Source organism: Pediculus humanus, genomic scaffold, assembly GCF_000006295.1.
Source record: "Pediculus humanus corporis 1103172107775 genomic scaffold, whole genome shotgun sequence".
In the NCBI taxonomy this organism is placed as follows: domain Eukaryota; kingdom Metazoa; phylum Arthropoda; class Insecta; order Psocodea; family Pediculidae; genus Pediculus; species Pediculus humanus.
The window spans coordinates 145,651-154,792 of record NW_002987371.1 but is presented as its reverse complement, the minus strand read 5'-3'; positions in this window follow the sequence as shown (position 1 = coordinate 154,792).

Genomic DNA, 9,142 nt, shown 5'->3' with positions numbered 1-9,142 from the left:
TTCGTCATAATAAATTCTCACGAGGGTACTTCAAAATTCAATTCATTCACTCTTCAAAACTAATAATAATAATAATAATACTCGTACCTTATATATTAACGATATATCGATCGTAAAAAACTATTCGATACCTATATATATAAACACTTTAATACGATTGTTATATCGAACGATTCGATTTTATAATTATTATGACGTCACGTAATAAGAGAGAGAGAGAGAGAGAGATTATATTTGTTTTATAATAATCCTCAAATCTATAAAATTCAACAAAAATCGATAAAAAAAAAAAAAATGTTTTTATTTAGAAAGTTATAAAAAAAAAATGTAAAGATGATTTCGAAAGTAATATATCTAAATATTTAAAAAAAAAAAAAAAAATTTAAATATAAAAAACACTGGTTCCATTTCCCGGCAAATGTTTTTTATTGGTCGTTTCAGGGCTCGAATATCGTCGGTTATGGTTTCGTATAAACCCTAACAAACAACAACCCCCCCCCCAAAAAAAAAAAACCTTCTAGAACATAATCTAAAATATTAGCCTTCAAAATTTTTAAGTTTTTTTTTTTTTTTTTCGTAAATACGATATTTCTATTTAGAATCAACCTCTCTCTCTTTCCTTCTCTCTCTCTCTCTCTTTCCTTCTCCCTCTCACTCTCTCTCTCTTTTTATCCTTTCGATACCTAATTTCGATTTCTAACAATTTCCGTACAAAATTCCGAGACAATTTTTTTTTTCTTTTTTTTTTTTTTTTCCTGCATACAATTAAAAGAAAAATTCAATTAATAAAAGAAAGAGAGAGAGAGAGAGGGGAGGGGTGGGAGGAAAAAAAAACTCATTAGTTAAATTAGAGAAAAAAAATTACATCTGACAGGTGCTGAAGGTGAAAAGAGAGAAAGAGAGAGAGACATTCGAAAAGGTGAAACTTATACAAAAGAAAAACATTTGCTCTCTCTCTCTCTCTCTCTCTCTCTCTCTCTCTCTCTTATTGATGCCAAAATCAAAAAATTCAATTAAGAATTAAAAAGGTGAAAAAAAAAAAAAAATGGCTGACGTTAAGAGACGGAAAAAGTTTTAAAAAGGATTCCGGGGGGTGGGCAGGGAGGAGGAACGGGGGGTGAATTGCGGGGGTCGAAGGAGGCGGGGGGAGGAACGGGGGAAGAAAAATTAAAAAAAATCACGAGAGCGAAATCATAATTGTGAACTTTTCCTTTTCTTTTTTTTTTTCTTATTTAAATTCGATGAATTAATAAAAAAAAAAAAAAATCTTTCGGAACTGCCAACATTTAAAAAAAAAAAAAAAAATTTTTTTTCTACCCTTTTTACGTGCAAACGAATGAACCCATTTCACGAAAAATAAAACAATAAAAATTTTTTTTTTTTTTCTTTTTATTTCCTTCCATAAATTCTACAATTTGACCTTTGATCTAACCACGACACTAAATAAAAACATTTTATTATCATTATTATTATCACATTTATGCAACGTCATCATCATCATTATTATTTTTTTCACCTTTCAAACCCCCCCCCACCTATTACCGTCGTTTAACTTTTCCCAAAAAATAAACATGTAAATAATTATCATCATCATCATCATTGATTTTTATTTTCCTTCCTTTTTTTTTCTTCTTCCACGTCAAATAACGACTTTTCTCGTATTTCGTTAATAATAATAATAACATTATATGATAAAAATCAAACTAATAAAAAAAAAAAAAAAGAAAATGAAGGGGAGCCATAAGGCAACATTTGAACAATAATTCAATCCTTATTATTATTATTATTATTATTATTATTATTATTATTATTATTATTATTATTATTATTATTATTATTATTATTATTATTAACATTCGATAATTTTTAATTTTTTTTTTTTTTATTACTTAACTTACGAAAGATTAAAAAACGAGAACGGGAAATCAGATTTTGAAAAACGTGCCCTTTTCCTCCCACCGCCTTCTTTTTGTTTTTAAACACCCTACACATAATTAGAAATAAACTTTTCTTTTTTTTTTTTTTCTTAATAATTTAAATGAAAACTTTTCAATTTTCCTTTTTTTTCTACCTTTTCCTTTTTTCCTTTTTTTAATGATAAAATAGAACCCGGATTATTATCGTAGGTACGTATAACGTTTTTATTCGTTTTTAAATTCGAAAAGAAAATTTCCGTTAAACGCGATCGAATCGAACGCGGAAAATACCGATGATTGATTAAATGCGGAGTTGCCAAATTTAAAATACAATAGCGTGACGTCACGCACAATAAGTTTATTATTATTTGAGAATTATTATTAGAGAATTCGTAACGTTTCTTTTTTTGTTTTTGTTTTTTTTTTTGAGGGGGGGACGGAGGGGAGGGGAGGGAATTAAAATTAAAAAACGACTATCTCGATATTTCTACCGACGTTAATAAATACGAATAAATTTCAAAATGGTGTAATTTCGTAATTGAATCGGAGACTTATTCACACGACACCATTAAAAAAAAAATAAATATTGAAATTCAATATTTTTTTTTTTTTTTTTTTCATTTCCACAATATTCCGATCCCTATCGTTTCGAGTTTTGAAAATTTAATATAAAAACCTATAAATCTCATCCGGCCCGCAGTTTTAAAATTGGAAATAAAAAAAAAAAGTTTGCTATTACTATTATTATTATTATTATTACTTCTTACACTTTTTTTTTTCGCTGAATAAATTCATTTCCTCTCCTATCCCCTTCCCCCCCGGAACTCCCTTTCCCTCTCTCCCTCTCTCATTTAAACGTCGTTTTTTGATTTATATAAATTTATTAACAATTTTTTAAATTATTTACCGTTTCGTTTTTTTTTTCTTTTAAAAAGAAAATTAAAAACTTTGAAATTTTTTTTTCAAAAGTTGGCATTTTAACAAAAACCGGCCCTCGAAAAAAGAAAATTATAATAATTGAAAATTTTTCATCATTACCACGTGGTGTGTGACGTCACTTTTATTATTTTTGGTCGGATGCGTTAAATTAAAAAAAAACCGGATATGGTTACATTTAATTTGTCAACAAACGAAAAGGAAAAATAATAATAAAAAAAAAATTTTTTTTTTTTCCCTCGAATTAACAAAAAATTGATGATGATGATAATAATAATAAATTTACGAATGAATTTTTTGCTCTCGTTTAACCCTTTTGACCCTATTTTTTTTTTAATAAAAAAAATGAAAAATTTGGAGCCGATATAGCGCAAAAAAAAAAAAAAAAAAAACATTTTAAATTAAAACGCGGGAAAATTGAATTAAAAACAACAACAAACCAAATTGAAAACGAAAGCATCGCGAACGCCGCCAAACGGTCATTATATACAACTAAATTTCAATCACGTGATTTCATTTTCTCTTTTTTCTTATTCGATTTTCTACCCGAATTAAAAACTAATAATTCTTATAATAATAATAATAATAATTCTAATAATAATAATAATAATAATAATTGTATTATATAACTCGTTATACCGTTTTATGGGGGGGGCAGGGGGGCGGGGGGAAATTCAATTTTTTTAATTTTAATTTTTTTTTTTCGAATTTCCGTTTTATATAGAAATGTGTGTGTGTGTGCGAAAAAAAAAAAAATGGAGAGATTTATCAATTAATTGAACGATTTATCAGACGGCTCTCTCTACATCATCGTTCTACATTAATTAATCAATAATGATTGATTGAAAGTTGAACCTTTCTCTAATTTCATTCTTTTAATTAAATTTTGGCCGAACATCTTAACTTCGCGTCAAAATTTCAAAAAAATAAAATAAAACGATGATCGTTACAACTTAAAAAAAAAAAAAAAAAAAAAGTCTTCTGCTCGTAAGTAACCACTGTCCGATGGACATAATAAGACCTTTTTCCTAATTGGACGTTGAATAATTTTTTTTTTTTTTTTTCAACCTGAACCATTTTTTATAATAATAATAATAATAATAATAATAATAATAATAATAATAATAATAATAATAATAATAATAATAATAATAATAATAATGTGAAATCATAAATGAAATATTATTATATATAAAAATTAATCATTTACTCGTGTAACATAAATTATACGTATATAATATTTTAAATCGTTATTATTATTTTTATTATTATTATGTTTTTTTATGTTCATAAATTTAATTTAATAAACGTAAAATAATAAAAATAAATAAATAAATAAATAAACGCACGCTTCTGACACCACGACAATTATCTATATTTATTTACTCTATGCTTATTTTTTTTTCTCCGATTGCGCGAAACATCATTTAAGAATAATAATAATAATAATAATAATAATAATAATAATACTGATAATTTCTACTGGTGGTAACTATTACGATTATATTTTTACGTTGAAATCGATGAAATTGAAAACATGAAGCACCACAACATCAATGATGAAAACAATTACAGTAACATCAACTTCAACAATAACAGCAACTACAACAGCAACAGAATCAAAAACAGTAACAGTTACGTCAACTAATGGGAAACAACTAATATGGGACAAACAACAGTAACGGTCAGAACAATCCTATAACATGAAAAACAGCTACAGGAACAACAACTATAACAAAAACTAATGCAACCAAAGCAACAGTATCGGCTACATCAACAACAACATCAACAACGGCGACAACAGCAAGCGTAACAGCTAGAACGATTGATGTAACATCAAAACAACTACAATAACAACAGCAATAACAACAACTAATGCAATTGGAGTAACAAGATCATCAACATCAACTTCTACAACAACAACGACAGAATCAACAACAGTAACAGCTACATCAACAACAACATAAACAACAATAACGGCAAAAACAGCAACAAAAGCAACATAAACAGCTAGAACAACTACAGTATCATCAAATTCAACAACAACAACGACAGAATCATCAACAACACTAACAGCAATAGTGAAAGATATAACAATTACTGTAACAACATAACGGTAACAACAACTAATACAGCAGCAATAACAGTAGCACCGATGTCAACAACAACAACAACATTAACAATAATGACAACAGTCAAAAAGGAACATTAAAAAAAGACACCCGACAGTGTCACGGATAACATTTTTAAAGATGTGAGAAATTATTTTTTACAAGATTTAAAAGTGATGAAAGACAGCGGGAGATTTCAAAATAACTTTTCATGTTTTCCTTTCTTTCTTTCTTTCTTTCTTTCTCTCATTCTTTCTATCATTCTTTTATTCTCTCTTTTTTTTTTTTACTTAATTATTAAATATGTATTTTCTTGGCATTTATAAGATTACTTTCAACCCTTAATAATATTCAACCCCTTTTTACATGAAAACACATTTTTAACAATTATAATTGAATAAATGAAGAAGAATATCTCTTAACAAAATTATTATTATTATTATTATTATTATTATTATTATTATTATTATTATTTTTACGTTCTCATTCGAAATCATTATAAAATTAAGTAATAAATTTAAAGAGTGATGATGATGATGATAATGATAATGATGATAACGAAATTTTAATGAAAATTCAAATTCGAATAATCGACTCTACGTTCCCCTTACGTTCGTTCGCGCACACACACACACACCCACCCCCCAACCATTTTCCCTTAACGAAAATAAATATCTACTGTTTTGTTTGCACGATAAAAATGATGATAATAATAATTAATAATATTAATAATAATAATAATAATAGTACTGATAAGAAAACCGCTGAGTCAATATCACCGTTTCGAAATTAATAATAATAATAATAATAATGATAAAATTAATTAATTTTTTTTTTTTTGGAATTTTCCAAGGGAGCGGCGATGGTGGGGGGAAGACGTGATGGGATCGCAAGTTTTTTTGGGAGAAAAAAATATTGAAAAGGATAATCCATTACGTTCTAACCTTAAATTTCAATAATAATAATAATAATAATAATAATAATAATAATAATAATAATAATAATAATAATAATAATAATAATAATAATAATAATAACCTTTGAATTTTTAAAATAGTTTCAAATTACTCGTGCCAGGATTTTTTTTTTTGGGGGAGGGGGGGTTCGGTAGAATTCAGTAAACATCACGACGGTTTAGAATCATATATATAGAGAGAGAGAGAGAGAGAGAGAAAAGGATGAAAAAAAGATGAGTTGGGGAGAGAGAGAGAGAACAGGAGTCAAATTGTGCCGTCATTCATTTTTTCTCATTCCCAAAAAAAAAAAAGATTTTTTTTTTTTTCGTCCAACCCCCAACGGAGAAACGAAAACAAAAAAAAAAAAAAAAGGGTGACATCAGCTTTTAATGTTCGGAGAGAGAGAGAGAGAGAGAGAGAGAGAGAATATCTGTGTGAGTGTTGATTCAATTACGCGAAATGTAATCCCATTACTGACTAAGCTATCATTTCTAAGTGGATTGAATGCCAAGCTTAAAAACCGCATTTAAATTAAATTATTTTCTATTTCAGCTCAAGAATTATTATCCCTTTTTCCACCGAAAAAAACAAAAAACGAAAAAAAAAAAAAAAATGACGTTACTCTTTTGCAAATTGCAAAATTACCCTTCCCACCACCACCACCACTTTTTATTTTCCAAAGAGAGAGAGAGAAGGAAAGAGCGAGAGAGAGAAAAAAAAATGCGAAAGATAAATAAATTTTCATTTGTTCCTTTTTCATTAATTCGAGTCCCGAAAAAACGAATGTACGTTCAGAAACCTACTTGAGAGCGCGCGCGCGCGCGTTTTTCAAAACTCTTTCGCTCTAACGCCACGACGATATCATCTCTTATAATTACGTAAACGTTTCGACGACATTTTTTTTTTTTTTTTTAATAACAAAAGGGGGTGAAAAATTTAATAAAAAATAATTTGACCTTTCGACAAACGATTAAATAAGCCGAAACAATTAAAAAAAAAAAAGAAAAAGAAATCACGTCGTAAACAAAAAAAAAAAAAATAATAATAATAATAGTATTTTAATGCGTTTTATATATACGGACTCGAAACGTATATATGACGTTATATGAAAACGTGGAATCATCATTACAACCCCTCCCTCCCTCCCTCTCTCTCTCTCTCTCTCTTAGTGTGTCCACATCAACCCCTAACATCAAATAAATACGGTTTTATATTATTTCTATTGAAGTTTTAACTTCCCTAAAAACAAGAGTAAAATTCTTATCACGTAGATTTTTTTTTTTATTCCTGTTGGAAAAATTTACGCGCCTTTTGAATTTGGTTTTTTTTTTTTTATTCGTTAAAAGGATTCAAACAAAATATTAGAATGGGAATGAAATTCGTATGATATCGAATAAAAGGAAAAAGAATAAGAAGAAACCTGTAAAATCCTCACGAGATTCATTCATACTTCGATACATTCGATTATTCGAGTTTTTTCGATATATTTTTTTTTTTTTTTTTTTCATTTCGATCGAGATAAATTGGGTGTGTGGAAAGGGTGTGAAAAACGATCATTAAATCCTTTTGAGATTTCTTTTTTACCCTGATGACGTCAGGTATCAAAAAAATTTTCTTTTTTTTTCCCCCCCATTCATCGTGATATAAACAAATTTTTGCATTCACGCACTTACTCACTCACTCACGCACTCACGCACTTTATACATGATTGAAAATTTATTACTTTGTTGATGGGAAAAATTTTTTTGAAATTTCTTGGGAAATATCATAAACGAAAACCTTTTTTTTTTCACAAAGTTTTACAAATCGAAGGGAAATTTTTGTTTTAAAGCGAAACCTTTGATTTTACTGACACGACTACGAGAAAATTAAACTTACTAAAACCACGTGGAAAAATTATCGATTTCTTTGCCCTTCTTTTAAATAAATAATAAAACTCACCGAATTATCAAGCTTTTCCAAAAACTTTTTTTTTCCAATTCGACTCCATCTTTTCTTTTCCTTTTTCCAAACAAAAAATTTTCGTACCTGAAATAATAATAATAATAATAATTTTTACATAATCATTTTTATTTTTTATTTTTTGTTTTTTTTTTTTTTTTTTTTTTTTAATAAAAACGGGTTAAATTTTGGAAAAAAATCAAAAACAAAAAAAAAAAATGAAAATTTCTGGCAATAATTCAATTCTTCCTCCCTCCACCACTCGCCCTCCCCTTATTTTTTTAATACTTCTTCAAAAAATCAAAATGGCGAAAAAAAAATTTTTTTTTATTATTTTTTTTATTTTGACTTTCTATTTACACGATGCCAAACTAATAAATTATTATTATTATTTTTTTAAATTAAATTTTTTTTTTTTTTTTTTCATTTTTAATTTTCGACATATAAATAATATCGTATTGACAAAAAATATTATCATTATTATCATTATTATTTAAAAACAAAATGGTTAATTTTTTAATTGATTCTGATTCGAATCGACGAGAGAAGGGAAAACAAAGGAAAAAAGAGAGAAAGAGAAAAAGAGAAAGAGGGAGAAGGGAGAATGGGAAGAAAAAAAGTTTTCCGAGAGAGAAAAAATAATAATAATAATAATAATAATTTTTTTCAATATTAATTAACGTCCTTTTTTTTTATGGGAAAACTCGAAGAAAAAAATTATAATTAAATTTAATCGGATTTAGAAAAAAAAAAATTAAATTAATTTGAAAAAACGTTTTAACGTGAACAATGTTGGAAAACGAATATAAACATGTTAATAATAAAACATTATCAAAACATTAATCAATCATTTAAAAACATAAAAACATAAAAACAACTGGAGAATAAAAACAAAACAAAAAAAAAATTATTTTCGTTGTAAAAAATTTTACATAAGGGAAACATGCTACAAGTACCCACGCTACTATCACCACGTAATAGAATTTTTTTTTTTTGACAGATTTTCTTTTTTTTTCTTTGAGTTTTTCCAGAAAAGAAGTGAAGCAGGTGGTGCATTTTCATGATAAGTTTCTTACTGTTTTATAAATTCAAATTCCAAAAAAAAAAAAATATCGAGGGTTATATATATATATATATATATATATATATGAGGAGAAAAAAAAAAGTTAGGGAGGAAAATTTTTTCATAGAGGGTTATTGGGGGTAAAACTGACCACAAAATAAAAAGGTGGTGTTTGACGATGGTGATGGTGATGGAGGCGGTGATGGAGGCGATGGTAGT